The following is a 17,155-nucleotide window of genomic DNA, read 5'->3' on the forward strand; positions in this document are numbered from 1 at the left end:
CAGAAATGTCTGATGCTGAATATTCTTTTGGATATAATGAAAAAAGGTTTTACCTCTGCCAAGTTTGTATCAATGTCTGTATCTTCCAGTAACCGTTCTCACAAAGACAGACAATGAGATATAAATTACCTTTATCGTGGACATTTCCATTTCATTTTTATTGTTTCTGTGTGACAGGAAGCAAAGGTAAAGCTCTATCCTTCTTCACTAATAACATCATCCAGTCTTAGAGATTTTGTCATCAACTGCAACTTGAAAGAACAGCTTTAGGCAGAGATCAGTGAATTATTCTTCAACAACTGTTGTATGCATCTCAAATCCTAAAACCTAAATTCTTTGTATTGTTAGTATGCGTGTTAACTTGTAAAAATGTTTGTTTCCTGCAGCTTTCAAGCATTGCACGCTGTGCCGTTACTGAGGAGGAAAAAAATATGAGCATGCTGTGCACTAACCAAAGAAAATCTAGCAGTTTAGAGTACAGAGACAATAAGGCTAAAATCCAGATTTTTCCCACATATGGTTTTTCCTATGTGCAATTTCAGCACTTTTTACTAAATAAAACAGACCTGGCTTTGCACACAGACATCACGAGTACTCCTATTTACCAGGGGAAAAAGAGAAATGGCTGAATGGAAACTTTAACTCACAATATTTGATATGCTGCACAATGCCAGAAGAAAATCACATTTCTAAATTTCAGAAACTTAAAAAGGGGACCTCAATACTATACTAATACCTCATATACCTCAATACTATACTAATACTAAAAATATTAGCAAGTTACATCCAGAAATATTAGGCATATGTCATGGTGGTTCTTTGGTAACTCTGAGCCTTTGAAGTCTCCATGATGTCATTTCAATCTCAAACACCCTCTTTTTTCCCCCAGATAATATTCAAGCAAGGTATGACTATAACTTTATAGTAGTATACGTGGCTGATATGGGTCCTGGGAAGCAAGGGCAGCTTATAACAACTGTCTTAAAAAATAAATGTAAGCTATAAAGACTAAGGCTACGTACACATTGGATTTTTGTTGTTGGAAAGGATCTTTCAAGCGTTGTTCTGCTCTACAGGGAGGGGAGGGAGAAGGAGCTAAAGAAACCTTGCTCTCTCCCCTTAACTTGTTTTACAATCGTGCGTCGTTCGGGGATCTGCCAGGATGGATCCATGAACGACATGGGACAAGCGCTGCACACATGTCAAATTCTTGTCCGATATCAGCCCTGAACCGATTATCAGACGAGAATAATCTGACGTGTGTAGCGGGAAACCTTCAAATGTAACCAACATAAAAAAAATTTCTTGTAATGCAGCAATTCATAGTTTATGCAGCAACAAAAAAAAAGCCATCCATAGTAAACAACAAATGTAGGATACAACTAACATAATCATCTGTATCCAATGGTGGTAGTACATATTTATATATTTTATTCACAATTAAAAAAAAAAAATCGGTTTTACAATAGTGTAACACTCAAAGTTCCTACTGTGATCCCACCACCTTTTGCACAGGAACCCTGCAGAGATAGGACCACCAATGAAGGCAAGGCAGAAATGCTTGAGATATCCTTTTGCAAAGCATCAATCCTCTTCTCCTAAATTGTAACTGGCTCAGTATACAAAGCATTTTTCCTGGTAGGTCCGAAAGTCTTGCGGTAATGCTCAGGGGAAATAAAGAAACCTCTCATAGTGTAATCCAATTATACAACCAAGGTATTAAAACACTCAAATACCAAATGGACATCCGGCACCATCGAATATTCACATGCATGTATAAAGCTCCAATGTAGTTTGAAAAACAAGCAGTGCTACAATCCCAGTATCAAATGTCTCACTTAGGGTGTTGGGAACTGATTCATTTTGTTGCAAAAAAGAACTAATACATACATATGGTATTTGAGGTTATAGTGCAGATGTCTATTAATGATAATTTCCTTAAATAGACTAGTTGCCTGGAAAATAAGATTGAGGAGGAAGGTCTGCCTGGAACCAGATACAAAGCTGAACATATACATACACACACACAAAGTGGCCTGAAATGTAATAATTTCCTTATATACCTATATAATGTTTTAAAGATGAAAGTGTGACCACATGGCTAAAGTACTTGTAGTCTTATGAATGTATGCCACTCAAACCTTTTTTTAAACTGTTAAGATAATAACTGGGTCCCATTTGCTCATGGCCGGAATGAAGCCTTTTTGCCATATCTTGTTTTGTATTTATTATAAAGGTTTATACATTAAAGTATTAGTAATGAAAAAATAAAGAATTTCTAGCAGGCAGTTTGTTTATTGCAAATAGACAGGTAATGAGCCTTCTGCAAAAAAGCTTACCTGCTTTGCACAGCTCAGTGTATGGTGCCAGGTATTCCATCGTACCTCGAGCTGCTTGGAAGGATTTAAAGCCCATGTGCATGCACAGAAATACATTATTCTGACCTGGCTAATCAAGATGGCTGTAGAAGCCAGAACAGGACTGGGTGACGATGCAGGAGTCCAGGACAGAGACAGGATATGTGAGTTTTTGTTTTTTTTAAATTGCAACTAGGCATAATAAAAAAAAAAAAAAATCACAGCTTCCTTAACCATTTACATATGAGCCAGAAAAAACAAGACATTGATGTATTCTTAATCACATCCTACCAGGCAAAAAAGAAAATACAAAAGGATGAGACAAAGGGTCGCCCCAAGAAAATCCCCCTCACCGAATGTGGCCAACAGCTCCATGTCTGACTGGACAAACAAAGCTATCATATTACTCTGTGGGTATTATCAGGTCAGGAAAAAGTCTGCTCATACATCAATCTCAACCTAGTGGGTTTCATCCTTCCATCAGCAACAAAGGGGCTTTGATGTGTCCTGTGTAAATGATTTCTACTGTCTGTCACAGGGGAAGTTATATTTGCTCTAATTCTGAACCCTATATAACCCTGCCTGAAATACCAGATTATAAACTAGCTATACTTTAAAGCAGCTGTAGCCAACCAGTGATGCACAGAGCCGTGAACCATGTCCCCTGGACAGATTGCAGGTTCAGACACACAACCCGCCCACTCTCCCATCATAGGCTCAGTGGGATGGCATGCCTGTCCGAAAAGGTTGGCGACCACTGCTTTAAAGGACACCTGTAGTGAGAAAAATGTATAAGCGCTATTGCCTACCTCTGCAGTGTTCAATCCAGAATTATTTTTAAGCTGAGTGGGAAGAAATTGTAGGTAGGTCGCAGCCCCTATATGGTGACCTAACTAATCAGTAGCCACCCAAAAACAGCCAGAGGTTACTAAAAAAGTGCTGGGTGGTGCACCCAGCTAAAAGGAGCTGGAGAGAACACTGCTTTACTCCTGATGATAGCTGCATTGGTGGCCTGGCGGCCTTATTCATTTTCAGGGCATAAACGTGACAGGCAGACAGGCAAGGCAGTGAGCATTTTGAGAAGAAGGTCAGCATTTGAAGCGTACCCATTACCTATGCTGACCTGGTGAGGTATGGACTCCACATACCACTGAAGGTCTTCTGTGGTTGCTGTTACCAAAACTTCAACAGCAGATCCTTCCCCCCGTTGCCTCTTCAGGTATTGTAAGCTAACAAGTTGGGGGTTATTAGGGAGGTCCTTAAAATTTGTGTTTGGTGCTGCCATCTTGGATGGGACGTCAGCAGTCCTAGCAAAACTGAAGTATTTGTTTAAGTGACTCTTTATAGTATTCCACACATGAGTATTCCAGAAAATAGTCTGAAGCAAAGAACAGCACCTCTGTCTTTTGACACTGGTAAGTTCGCTATGAACTACCAGAACCAAAGGGTGCATAAGAATTAGTTTAGCCTACACAAGAAAAGGCAGACAGGTATTCCCAAAGCCTAACTAAACCCTCACATAAGTCTTCAGTTTGTTCTCAAGCATCCACAGGGGAGTAAAAAAAGCTTGTCCCCTGCCAGCAGCTGTAGGGTGAAACCTTTGCTTTCAGGGGTCTCATTGCAGAGATCCAACACACCCCTTACAGAGTCAGGCCTTACATTTTTCAATCAGCAAAGCTCATGCTGCCCATTGATTTGAAAATTCTGAATCCAATTCAGCAAGGGGCAGAACACTGTTTTCCCAATCGGAACAAGGGTCCCACTCTGCATCAAATGGCTGCAGTAAGGTTGTTCTACCCAGGATATAGCCTGCACCTGTAATGTGTTTACCCAGTTTAAATTGATAGTTCAGTTTGACTTTAAGTAAAATATTCCCACAAATGTGAAAAACAGCCAAAGAAAAGTTGGAAACAATTTAAGAAGATGGATATTAAGGAATGAATCAACAGTTATACTATCTGCTTGGATACTGGTGTTCAGTCAAGGCCACATTAAAAACCTTGACCTCTTTCTTCTGTTTTATTGTGGTTACCCAATAGCACTCTTATCCACAAGCTCCCTGGAAAACAGCTACTGCACTTCAAAACAAAGAGGTGCCAGCGAAGGCGGTTTGGCATGTCACACAAGTGCCCTTGGGATGCCTCTGTTGGAGCTGTTCCCAGCACATATTAAAAAGAAAAGACTGAGGGCAGTTCCTGGACTTGCTAGAATTTAACTGCTCTGTTGATGTAGGAAGTCCCTGGAATTTCCCAGTTGGTATTCAATCCAAAGCCAGGCCAAAGCGAGACCGCAGGTCTACTTAGAATAAAGCTCCTGAACCAAACACATAGGATGAGCGGTTTCAAAATCTTTAGTGTGTAATTAATGACCTATAATAAAAAGCCGAACTTTATGTGATTTTACATTTCTGAAGAAAGTACTAAAATACATTTCACCTACCTTCTACATCACTTGTAACTGTACTCCTGGTCCTTCAAAGTAAAGGATACTTCTCATGAGCATATGTCAATCCTAGAAAAAAAAAAATAAAGGAAAGGAGATTACTGTCAAAATCAGTCTGCAATTTTTACTATACAGTTTAATAAGACAGAGAGAATAGGTTTAGATGAGCTAGGAGTCATTAGTAGAGTTTAAAAGAAAAATGTCCTGTAAAGTTGAAGACTCTTTGCTACATAACCAAGTGGCTTCTTCGGCTCTGATGAGTTCTTTTTAGAACAAAATGATTTCACAAACTTTCACATTTCCTAAAATGTATCTTGATATACTCCATGGTAATTGGGGTAAAGTGGAACTAAAGTCCCACTAGAGTCTACAATCTTCAATCAGACAGGTGTTTATTGCAGAAAAAGGGACAGGCTGTTCTTACCTTCCTGATCACCACCCAGCTGTCAAATTGTGCTGAACTGCACATGCGTAGCACAGCATTGGTTGCCAACTACGTCTAACAATTAAGAGGACTTCATTTACAGAAAAGACACAACTAATGCATTAGCTCCTGACTTGTTCCAAGAAGGCAGATCTGCCACGTATAAATCTGGAGCTGTACCTAGGTAATCCTGAGATTACAGGAAATGTTATGGCATTTGCAATCATCTCATTAAAAAGGTTCAGTTACAGAGCAAGGATATACTTTGCATGGAAAAGAGATTTCCTCTCTAACAGCAGTCAGAAATGGAGTGTGAGGAAACACCCATTATTGGGTTATTTGATTTCAAGGAAGTGTAACGTCCCGTAAATAGTTTATCCAAAGGGAAATCATTCTGCAGACAAATTTTTGAAGTGGTACTAATGAACTGCAGTTCCTAGCATTTAGACTACTGGAAAATGAAGGGTAAGTAAGAAATCTTAAAATTCAATTGGCACCCATTTCTGAGGTTGAAAAAAAACAAAATTCTGACATGACAATCTCTTGAGACAAATTGTTACTTTTCACAACAGGCACACCTGACTTCAGTGTGCATGCTATAGCAATTGTTTCATGTGAACAGAGTAGGAAACATGAGGAATATGTCTTGCTACCAGTGCTAAAGTGATGCTACCAAGAAGTAAAGAAACAGTATGACCGACCGACCTGGTTAGCAGCTCCTAGGTCCATAGAAAACTTCTGCTACGCTTTCAGGAGAGGCAAATTGCACCACAGGTCAAATTTGTTTGCACTATATGGCCAGATGTCACTTCCAGAAACTATGCTGCAAGCCCCACTGCAATACAAAGCATACAAATGCATGGATAGAGAGCGTTTCAAAACTGCCTATATAGTTGAATGTGCAGTACAATGCTGCAGTGTACTGCAAGTCTGAAAGGGTCTTATGGTTTGTTTTCATCACCTGTAAGAGAGTCACTCCTTTCTGAAAAAAAAGACAGCCACTATGACAGGCAAAATTTGGAACATGGCCACAAAACTTCAGAAAATTGGAAGCAGTCAGGCATTGACATGCCATTTGTGCTTACTGAGCTCCACAAAGGCCCTGTGGAAATTTCGGGTGGGCTGAGCGAATTATTGTCACATAGTAGTACAGGACATTGCTAAGTGAACAGCTAGAAGGCCTTTAATAATTAAGTCCACTGAGCAAAAACCCTTCAAGTCAAAGTTTAATCTGATTTGCCATATACATGCTTGTTAGAGTCAGGGACATCAGAACTTTCTTCTTTCCAGGTCTTTGTGGCGCTCCATGCTAAGTAGGCAGATTATGACTAATGTGAGGCATCAGCAGGGTGATATAAAAAGCTTCCAGTAAAACGAAGTTGTAGTAATGCACACTTAGGATGCTGAGCCTCTGGTAATATAGATTTTTTTTTAAAAAGTGAATAAAAGTAGCTGGCCAGGAGTAGTAAGTGTAGGGAGGAAAGGACTGCAATATGCTAGATGTCGCCCAGATAGAAATTAGTTAGGTTTTGATTTATATATATCCTAATTCACACGTTTACAAACTGACTGTGTGCAATAAACCCAAAATAATTTCATAGAATTTTATATAAAATAATTTTATTACTTTTTGTACAGAAATGGAACCTGTTAAACTAAAGTATGAAGACTGGAGTTCAGCTTTATTTCAGAAATGAAAAAATTCAAGTTTTGTCAAGTTTGCTTATGATCCTTTCATGTTTTTTTTTGAATAGTTAACCAGCCCCTCTGATCACACCACAGTACTATCTTAATAACATCTATTAAGACATTGGTCTTCCTGCTCTTTTGGCAAACATTTCTTTTATCCTTATTGACAAGTACACACCAGTAACGGAAAGGTACAGAAAGCAGAAACCTAAATTCAACAGACCGTGCTACTCTTTTGAGGAAATACATATTGTAATGTAAACCACACGTACGTTAGTCATGCTCTTTTAACAATGCACAAATAGGCAATTCAAACTGCTGACGCATGATAGCGGCCTGCTTGACAAAAAAAAAAAAAAAAACACACACACACACACATTACTCCAAAATAGAAGCTTGATTTTAGGAATGCATCTGGACTAATATGGAAACTTATGGCAAAAATGCAAAGGGTAACAATGCTTACACCTTCATACTGCTCTAACCAAAGGCCAATGATCAGAACTGGTGGAACAGTGTTAAAAGGGGAGTAAACTGCTGGAGAGTTGAGCGCTACATTGTGTAAGAGCAATGGTCCAACCCTTCTAGGCGCTGCTATAACACAAAGTATTTTATTTTTAATTTAATAAAGCATATCTAAACTCAGAATTTTCACTTTACAAAAAAAAGTAGACAACCCTTTTGTGTAAGGTAAAAACTTTTTTTTTTCCAAGTGCAACACCCTTTAGAAAAAAGAAAAAAAAAAAGAAAAAAAAAGGGTGCAGCTCCCCCCACCTAGATCGAGAATGAATGGGAGTGCAAATTCTCCAGGGATCACTTCTTCACACATCTTGGGAGGCTCTTGGGTGCTCGGGTTCTTTGCAGAAGGAGCCCTTTTGGGAAAACAATTGCCTCACGCATGCGCAGTGGGATTGGCAAGTTTTTTTCTGCATCTACGTCACCTGATCCAGCGCCTGTGCCGGGTGACATAGGAAGAGGAGAGGATGGCAGTGTCTAGCGCCCTGCCCTGAAGACAGATGCCAGGACGCCACAGGATCCAATGGAAGAGACCTCCGGACCAATCGACTGCTCTGCGGGATAAAAGGTAAGGGTAATTTTTTTTTTTGTTTTGGGTGAGGTTTTGAGTTTACTTCCTCTAACTTTTTAAAATGTCGGATGCTGGATCTGAAATTATTTTGTAAACTAATAGTTTACAAATGTTAACACCAATTCCAAGAGTATTTTATTAATCACAAAAGTCTAGAGTATTTAGGTTTCCCTTTGGTAGGAATTTAACTATTACTAATAAAAATGGAATGTTGGTGGGTTAATTCAGCTAACAATAACCTGGCAATGGATAACAAACGCTGTACCCCAAGCGAGGTCTTTCCCCTGACCAGTAACTTGATTTAATTATTGTACTTGGTTCTTTTAAGAGAAGAGGCGCTCCCCTTCCTGAACTGCTGTCACAAGTAATCCCTTCTTTCATCCTGAGACCATTTAGATGTAAATTAAGTAAATAATTAGGTAAGTAAGTAAATATCAATGAAATGCAGAAAATGCAAGCCTTATGCAAATCACATGCAGGTTTTACCAACCTGAAACTGAGCTCTACAAGTATAGTGTCCCAGCTATAGGTGATTGGCTAAGTTTCAAGTTATGCATTTTGCAAGTGATCTGCAAAAAAGTCAAATTTTGTGCAACGTGTTGACCATCTTTTGTCATAAATAGGTGCCTTATTTCAATTTTTTTTAATTATTGTTTTAAGTCATTTTTTGCAACTCTTGAGATGTACTTTTCCACGGACAGTGTATATTTTTTACCATCTCTGTAGCACTGCTCCCAGACACCAGGTATTTTAAATAGCACGTCCCTCCTTGGATGGATTGAGGTCCTTCTCGCAAGTTGATATATCACCACAAAACCTAGTATTGTCAACATCTAGTATTGAACATCTGATGCAATTAGGAAGAAGCTCCTAAGCTGTCCAATTACTAGTTGACCTACTCATGAAAGAAGATTCAAAACCTAACCTTACCATACCTGAATGGCCCCTATACAGACACACAGATCCAGCCAACCATACTGATAAAAGTAATATTTTTTTTAAACTTTACTACCTGTAGTCCATACGCATGTGCATGTGGTTCCTGGTCATTTTCCTTTTCACTTTATGGCACCATCACGTGGGGTAGTGGGTGATGGGCAAATGAGTGGAACAAATACACAAATGAGCCTTAGTGAATCCATAAATCCCGATAATGCAGAGAACTGGGAAATATTGCCTTACACAACCAGTCAGTCAGTAAAGATTTAATTTTTATTTATGTTGCTGTGCTTGGTTGGTTCGGCCAATCTGTAAAAAAAGAATGTTTCATTGTTCCTTTCTTCTAGACCACATACTGGAACAAGGCATATTTTACCATTACAAAGCCAGAGTTCTTCCTCATCATAAATCAAGCTATAAACACTTCCATATAACATTCTTTCCATGTTTACAAAAACCCAATGACAACAATGCTATTACCGTACATAGCTCTCCCCACAGCTATAACTAAGAGTAAGTCAGGTCTTCACTCACTTTCCAGCAATAAAAACCATAAAAAACAGCAATAAAAACCAAAAATTAGTCATTACAGGCAAACAACAAACAAGTGATTCAGGCTCATAGCGGGGGATTTATTTTGCACCCTTTTAAGGCTAAAAATCAAAACTAAATGTCCACATTGGGGAAATAAATAAATAGAAGGGGTTTATTGAGATTCTTTACCAATTTAAAAAAAAAAAGTAAAATATTTTAAATGCATATTAGCAGGGCTTTTGTTTTCCATGAATGATTTTATTTATTTATATTACCAGTCCACAGCACCCTACGTTTTGCATGACATAGCTTTCTTTTCTAGTTATGTCAGCCGATGCTGGCCCAGTTATTCCTCTACATAACATTTTATTTAGCTGAGAGATAAGAGGTAATGGAAAACATATGGGATGAGTGATGCCTCCTAGGGTTGCTGACGTCACATTTAAGATGGTGGCATTCAAGATGGTGGCACTCAGTCTCAGATGGTGTTGTATATATGGCGAGTTAAAAGAGAGCTTTTTTGATGAGTAGGACCCTATCCCTTGTTATGTGGTTGAATAATATGCCTTGGATTAGGTTTGTGGCTGGATACAGAAAGACAATGGATGATTATTGCAAGAAAGTGAATTTAAAGTGAAGGATTGTGTTCCCACACAATCCCATCATATTTGTGGATCACCAGCATGTGTTGTTACTCATTGGAGCAATGCAACAAAGTTGTGTGATTGTACCAACGAACCAGTCTATGTCGATCCTGTTGTGCTTGGCCTTTATTGAGAAACAAAGTTGTCCCCCAAATCCTGGGATTTCATCTTCGGAGGTGGAGAAGAGTGGACAGGCGATGACAATCAAGGCTTCACCCACTTGCACTAAATCCTTAAGTGTACATTTGGCTTCCCTCCCTCCAATGTGGTATTGTGGCCACTCTTCTGGTTAGTCTGATGCCAAGCCTAAAATAGAATGAATATTGGGACAAATACTTGCTTACCTAAGCTGTAAGTAGCAGGAACTTAAATGCTATATACCAGCACCATCTGAACAATTTAATAGCTGCTGGCAGCTCATTGAGTATCATTTATGAAATCCTAACCCACTGATGAAATGCAGGTTTAAAATGAAATATGCATTAAAACTCTGCTAGCAATAAAAGAAAGCAGGATGGCTACTTTTTCTCAGCCTGATGTTAAGCTTCCACCCACATGCAAACCATTACTATTACATCCACATTTTGTTTGAAACTTAATTCCACATCTGCTACTCTGCAGCTATTGGAAATGGGATGAAGGTTTGGACAATGGTGTATGGAGGCTGTAATCACAAGCATCTGTAGCCTGGTATCAGTCTGCAGCATATTGCACCTCATCTGTATTTAACAGCTCAAGAAAAGAATTCTTCACTTCCGACATAGTCAAATTAATGTTATTTTTCAAGGAATCACTCGAAGAATATTAACATTTTATATTCCCTCTCCACACGGACATTCAGAGAATTAGAACACATCTAAATCTATGTACTATATGTCCCAAGCTATTAAACCAAGAAAACATCAGAAGCACAGCTCAAGACAAAACACAACAATAATAAAACACAGTCTGACTGACCATTAAGTCATGTCTACTCAGCATGTCTGAATGTCGGTGTTTGCAATTTAGAAGATGAGCCTGGTCTACAACTTGTTTTAATATGTGCTGAACACAACCTCACATAAAACATACCACCATTCAATTAAAGGAGGACTTGCTATGCAGTCTCTGTATAGCAAGTGGGAAAGTAGCACAAGGGCATCAGAAAAAAGAATGAATGCCACAGACTGCAGTGCAATAAGGGTAGAAAGGCACCAATCACAAAACTACCACCAGCATGTGGAGAACATTGAACCAGGGTATTTTTTGTGCCTTCCTCTGGATCAACTATGGCAATAGGGTTTTATATCTGGGATATGTTTATTTTTCTAGTGGTTGAATTGATGGACTTTTGTCTTTTTTCAACCTGATTTACTATGTATGTGAAACATTAAAGCAGCATTTTGTGGCCTTTTCAACATAGGGGACCCCTTGAAATACCGTTTAGATCAGGGGTGCCCACACTTTTTTGGTTTGCAAGCTACTTTTAAAATGACCAAGTCAAAATGATCTACCAACAATAAAAACTTGGACTTAACTCCTGTGCGAGGTAGAGTTTATTTTGAAAGGTAGGAATTCGCAATGTACTCGTGTTGCCTTTGCGATCTACTGGTAGATCGCGATCCACCTGTTGGGCACCCCTGGTTTAGGAAGAGTAGGAAGAATGCCTCTTACATTGCTGGTCAGTAGAAAGAATATCACCCTTACAGATAGCTAAGAGATCCTTGGTATGTATTAAACCAGTGGTCCCCAACCATTTGCAAGTCGTGGATCACTACATGCACGGACTCCGGACCACACATACGCGGAGAGCCGTGTGTCACTCAAGAAGAAGAAGAAACTTCCTTAGGAGTGACCAATGATGCCAGAACCCACTCACTCTCCCATCGTAGGTCTGAGCCTGAGACACAACCTGCCAGCGGCCTTAGTCTGCAATCTGCACTAGAGACATGGTCTGCAGCTCCGGCTGGTTTGAATGTAAGTTGAATGCTCACTTGCCAGAAATGTAGGTGACGGCTGGTGTCATTAATGGGGAAATCATTCAATAAGCTGTGACCTGGAGACTTTCATATGACCGATAAAGTACACCAGCTGTCTTTGTTCCTTGTAATCGCTTCCATATATGTTTCAACACAGAGTTTTTTTTAGAACATGCATCATTACATCACACATAATCAGATACAGCTAGTTCCTTCTTATGGAAGATGATTGGTAATAGCAGGAAGTACATAAGCTGTGGGGTAAGAGATTACCAGTACTCAACTTAATTAGTCTACAGGAGGTGGAAATGCAGCATAAAGGCTATTCTGACAAACAAGAGCACATTATAGGATGGATACAATTATTCAACCATGACAAAGGATTGATACTTGTGCTGCTTTTACTGTATAGTATGGAACCACCGGCAGCACAAAATAGAAGACACAAACCCTTTAAACAACACGCACAGTCTTTTCAGTTATATTAAAATAGGTATATCACTGTTTAACATTTAATGTTTAGTTTGTGTTCTACTGGTGATGGCCATGCCCGTTTCCGTTTTGTATTGCCACACATTTTTTCTTAATGTCAATGATCTCCAAATCAAATTTTGGTCAGTTTCGTGCCATAGCCTCTCCTGCCATAAAGAACCTGCTTGCTTCCAATTTATTTTTTTAAGATTACTTCTGCTTTAGCAGGAAAAAAAAACATGTATACTCTCTTGCCAGCCAGGGTTGTATTGTATTGTGGGGCAAAGTTGTGTAAACCTTAGCTGGATGGAAAAAAATTACAAATTCTTTGAAAAGGAAACTTCTATTTCTAGGACTTCTTTTTGATTTTGCAAAAATGTAGTCTTTTTAAAAAGAGAATACAGTTTTTCCAACCGAAGTGGTAAGGCCTGCTTTAACTATAAACAATGGTGGTACCAGCAGATAGCCCATGGGCATGGACCTTTTGCGTGAAACCTGTTTTCGTATGAAGCAAGGTGAACGGATATTTTTTTCCCCAGGATCAAGTGGAGGGCAATGTAGGGAGGGATTTCGGGCAAAGTTTGGAGAGATTTTTAGAGTGGAGAGTTGGCCAAGGCCTGGTGTGGACTGGTCTGTTGTCGGCCTGGTGTAGACACTTCCAGTTGGTGTCTTTTTCTAAAGAAGATGATGTGATCAGGTAACAGGCATGGACTGGCCAGCATAGTCACCATTGCAGCAGTCCTGCTGGACCACTAAATGGTGAAGAACTCTGACTGAGTTGAAAACTGAGCAATTTGGTTGTGTTTCTTAAATGTATTTCCTTGTATATAAATGCAACATTTTAAAATGCACTTTTTACATCTCTGCAGTAAATGCATAGGAATGGTTCTTCTTCTTCTGGTAATGGCATTGGCAACATCTCTGTGTCCTTTCTGCCTCCTGGAAAAGGTGAGCACTCAACGATCCAAGAGAATGTACCGGCTTCCATTAATTAAACTGCATTTTCATAAGACAATATGTTTTTTATCCAAGATCCCTACCTATATCCATATAACAGCATTGTTACTTGTTTCTGCTTTGGTATGTTTGACTTATTTTATATATTAGGGTAAAAGAAGTACCTGTAAGGACAGACATAAGGGAGAGCTCGATAACTTTTCTGGAATGTCTCAAGTCTGTCATGTGTATCCTTAGATCAGTATCTAGTGAGATATAATCTGGAACAATAATTTACTTAAGTGTCTATACAAGTGATACAGATAAGCGTTTTTAGGTCACCGTTTTTAGGTCACCGACTCAATAAGTCGTAGGAGGATAAAGGATGACAGCCATGGAACATATATCATCAAAAACAAGTAAGCCATGGCAGCTCCCATATGTCTTTCTTGATAGGTTCCTTTAAATCCTAAACCAAAGTAACACAGCTTATATGTCACTTATCAGCTATGTCTGGGACACATCTGACAGAACAGCTGTGCAGGCCAGCTGGCATATCCCCTCTATCCTGCTTCCATCCAAAGTAAATACTCTGAGCGCACAGCACTTCTACCTCATTAAAAAACTTAAGGCATTCCACATCAGGAGGAAATAAGATTACGGGGCCCACTCCTGCTGCCAACACAAGGGTCTACCTATTAAAGGTCAGCATTGACATTTCGCAGTGTTTAAAAGGGAAGTAATGCTAACATGGGATTCACCAAATTTTCACCCAATCTAGGTGTAAATGTAAATTTTAGAGCACATTGGACAAAAAATATCTACCTGACCCACCCCATCACAAATCCCAAAAATATCTGCTGTTAAAAATAATTCTCATTCCTGAAAATCATCCTCTATATCCTGGGGCAATACTATGCTTATAGAACCCACATACAGGTTACAGCGTACCTAAACTCAGAACTTTCACATTACATAAAAGGGTAGACAACCCTCGTCAACCCTGTGCAGTGAGATCAAAAAGTTTTTTCCCCAACTACGTCATCTGATCTGGCTTCTAGGTTGGGTGACTTAGTAAGAAGAACCCAGGGGAAGAGGAGAAGATCGCGGTGCCTGAAGCGCCGTCCCAAAGACGGATACCGGGATGACACGGAACTCAATGGAAGAGACCTTTTTGTTTCGGACGTTTTTGAGTTTATTTCCTCTTTAAATTATTACGGCAGCTATACTGTGCTCCAAATTGTTTAATATTAATGTTTTTTTATTTTACCCCACCTCACCATACCCCATCTTGTTATACATTGTTGTCAAATCTTTTTAAAAACCTAATTTTCATTTTAACTTTCAATACAAATTTTAGCTCTACTCTTTGGATTAAACCTTAAAAACTTTTTTTATAACAAAAGATGACAAAGTCCCTTCTTCAATAAAACAACCTCTTTATCTGATCGTTCCCTCAACTATTACATTTTCTGGCATTCCCCGCTCCTGAACAGGAAGCGCGTCAACCCAGCCCGGCCAATCAAGAAGGCCGAAGATGTAAACAAGGAACAAGATGACAGCACCACAGCATTACAGGGACCGGTGATTATACACACCGGGGATTAGGTTTGCTTAAATAAAATTCAGTGTTCTTCCTGGGTGGTGGACCTGGTTTTTGGGTGGTTACTCAAGAGTTAAGACACAATACAAGGGCTGCCACTCACCAACAATTTCTTCCCAGTCCGTTTAAAAAAAAATCCTGGTTGAACACTAATTTATCAGAACAAAGCCCATTAAGCAGTTATCTTGATCTTTATCATAAACCTATATGTACAAAGACATCAATATATGACTAAAACAGATGCTGATGGACACTAAAAGCTATCAACAGTAATTGATTCCATTATTGAAAAGGTGTATGCCAAGGGATATATATTGTTATAAAGGTTATTCTGATAAACTTTACAACAATGGTTCTAGCAATGGCAGGAAGGGGATTTTTATTTACATATAGCAAAGTTTTTAGAATAATGATTAGGTTCTATAAACAAAGCCTATGGAAGTCATTCTTCTCATCTTGATATACAGGCCACTTAGACTACATTGATGTAACATGGATAATAGAAACCTGTCTGCAGTCTTAGTTTTTTTTGTGGTTTTTATTCTGGGTATAAAATGAATCTTAGATATTTACGTTTATCACTTTGGCACACAATTTCAACCGTGCCAAAGGTAAAATTATGTGAATTCCCAGCCTTGGCCTTTACAGGGAAGGAACACTGTACACATATTGCCAAGGTTCACTTCCGCAATTGTTGTTGCTATTAAGCTATGTGTTTACACAGCATCACATAACTCGCATCTGGGCAATTTGTTGGCACAGCTTAATAAAGGAAAGGCAACTTCACCCTGTACATTGGTGCATAGAGAAGAGACGACCCCCACCTCTGCACGACAATGGTAATGGGAATTCCAGCAGTTTCCTGTTTGAAATGCACTCACAACATTCCTAGCTTGAAGTTCACAGCCCTTTCCAGGACACTGCTAGTGTATTTTTGGAGAAGGTGTTCAGCCAACAATGTAAGACACAAAAATATAAATGTTAAAGATGATATGCACTCATTATAATATTATGGCCACACAGAGGCCCAGTGGTTAGCACTCTGGCCTTTGCAGTGCTAGGTCCCAGGTTCAAATCCCGGCCAGGACACTGTCTGCATCTGGGTTCTCCCCGTGTTTGCGTGGGTTTCCTCCAGGTACTCAATTTTCCTCCACATTCCAAAAATATGCAGTTAGGTAATTGACTCCCCTTAAAAATTGACCTAAGACTGTATTAAAAACATATGACTATGGTAGGGACATTGAAATTGTGCGTCCCTTTGAAGGACAGCTAGTCACATGACTATGGACTTTGTACAGCACTGTGTAATATGTTGGCACTATATAAATACTATGTAATAATAATAGCTAATGCAAGTGATCTGATCTTTTAGTGGTACAGTGGACTTACTAATATATTCTGCATGGTCATTGTATGCTAGATAAGTTTTGGATATTTATTAGGTATCTGCTTTTCTTTCCAGAGGGTCAGGCCCATCTTTATTCAGGTATTACCTAAGATCAGTATGTACCTATTAGAAAAAGACTGCTACAGATCAGCCACCTCCTGCATCCTCTATTCAACTTACAATATTGAAGTCTGATCTATGATAATAGGAGAATAAGATGACCTATGGCAGGCATATGAGAATTGTTTTCTTGAATAGACCATAGAAGCTTTACTATAAATGAAGTGTTTTGCTTTAATATTTGTGATCCTGCTATATATGGTGACATGTCAGGAACGTATGAAGGTTGCTAAAGGTTTGTAATTAGCTTTATATGACCAGATCTCTCAATGTAAGAAAAGGTGATACAAACTAACTGTTTTAGTTAGGGATTTTTAACAGCTTTTTGTTTGAAAAACCACCTACAAAGTTTAGCCATTTTCTTTTAAGTGGCCACTAGTTTTAAATTAGGGTCTTACAGTGATTGCAAAGTGAAAAATACCCTGTTTCCCCGATTATAAGGCACGGTCTTATATTTTTTGAAATGCCAAAATATGCCCTAGGTCTTATTTTCAGGGGATGTCTTATTTTTCCATGAAGACTACAGTACACATTTATTGTTGAAAGTCACTCATGTTCCATTGA

At 39.0% G+C, this 17,155-nt stretch overlaps 1 protein-coding gene across 2 annotated transcripts in view; it reads right to left on the reverse strand.

The window, feature by feature from the left end:
* The window catches only part of LHFPL2 (LHFPL tetraspan subfamily member 2), a 73,490-nt gene that overhangs the window by 43,704 nt on the left and 12,631 nt on the right, over positions 1-17,155 (reverse strand). Inside the window, exons 2-3 of one of the 2 annotated variants that reach the window (XM_072416308.1) lie at positions 5,929-6,058; positions 4,797-4,868 (exon numbers count right to left, since the gene is read on the reverse strand). The gene's annotated coding sequence lies outside the window, so the exon portion shown is untranslated. The remainder of the gene's footprint in view (positions 1-4,796; positions 4,869-5,928; positions 6,059-17,155) is intronic. The other variant, XM_072416307.1, reaches the window with a different exon arrangement.

This window comes from Pyxicephalus adspersus, chromosome 6 (genome assembly GCF_032062135.1).
Source record: "Pyxicephalus adspersus chromosome 6, UCB_Pads_2.0, whole genome shotgun sequence".
Lineage (NCBI taxonomy): Eukaryota > Metazoa > Chordata > Amphibia > Anura > Pyxicephalidae > Pyxicephalus > Pyxicephalus adspersus.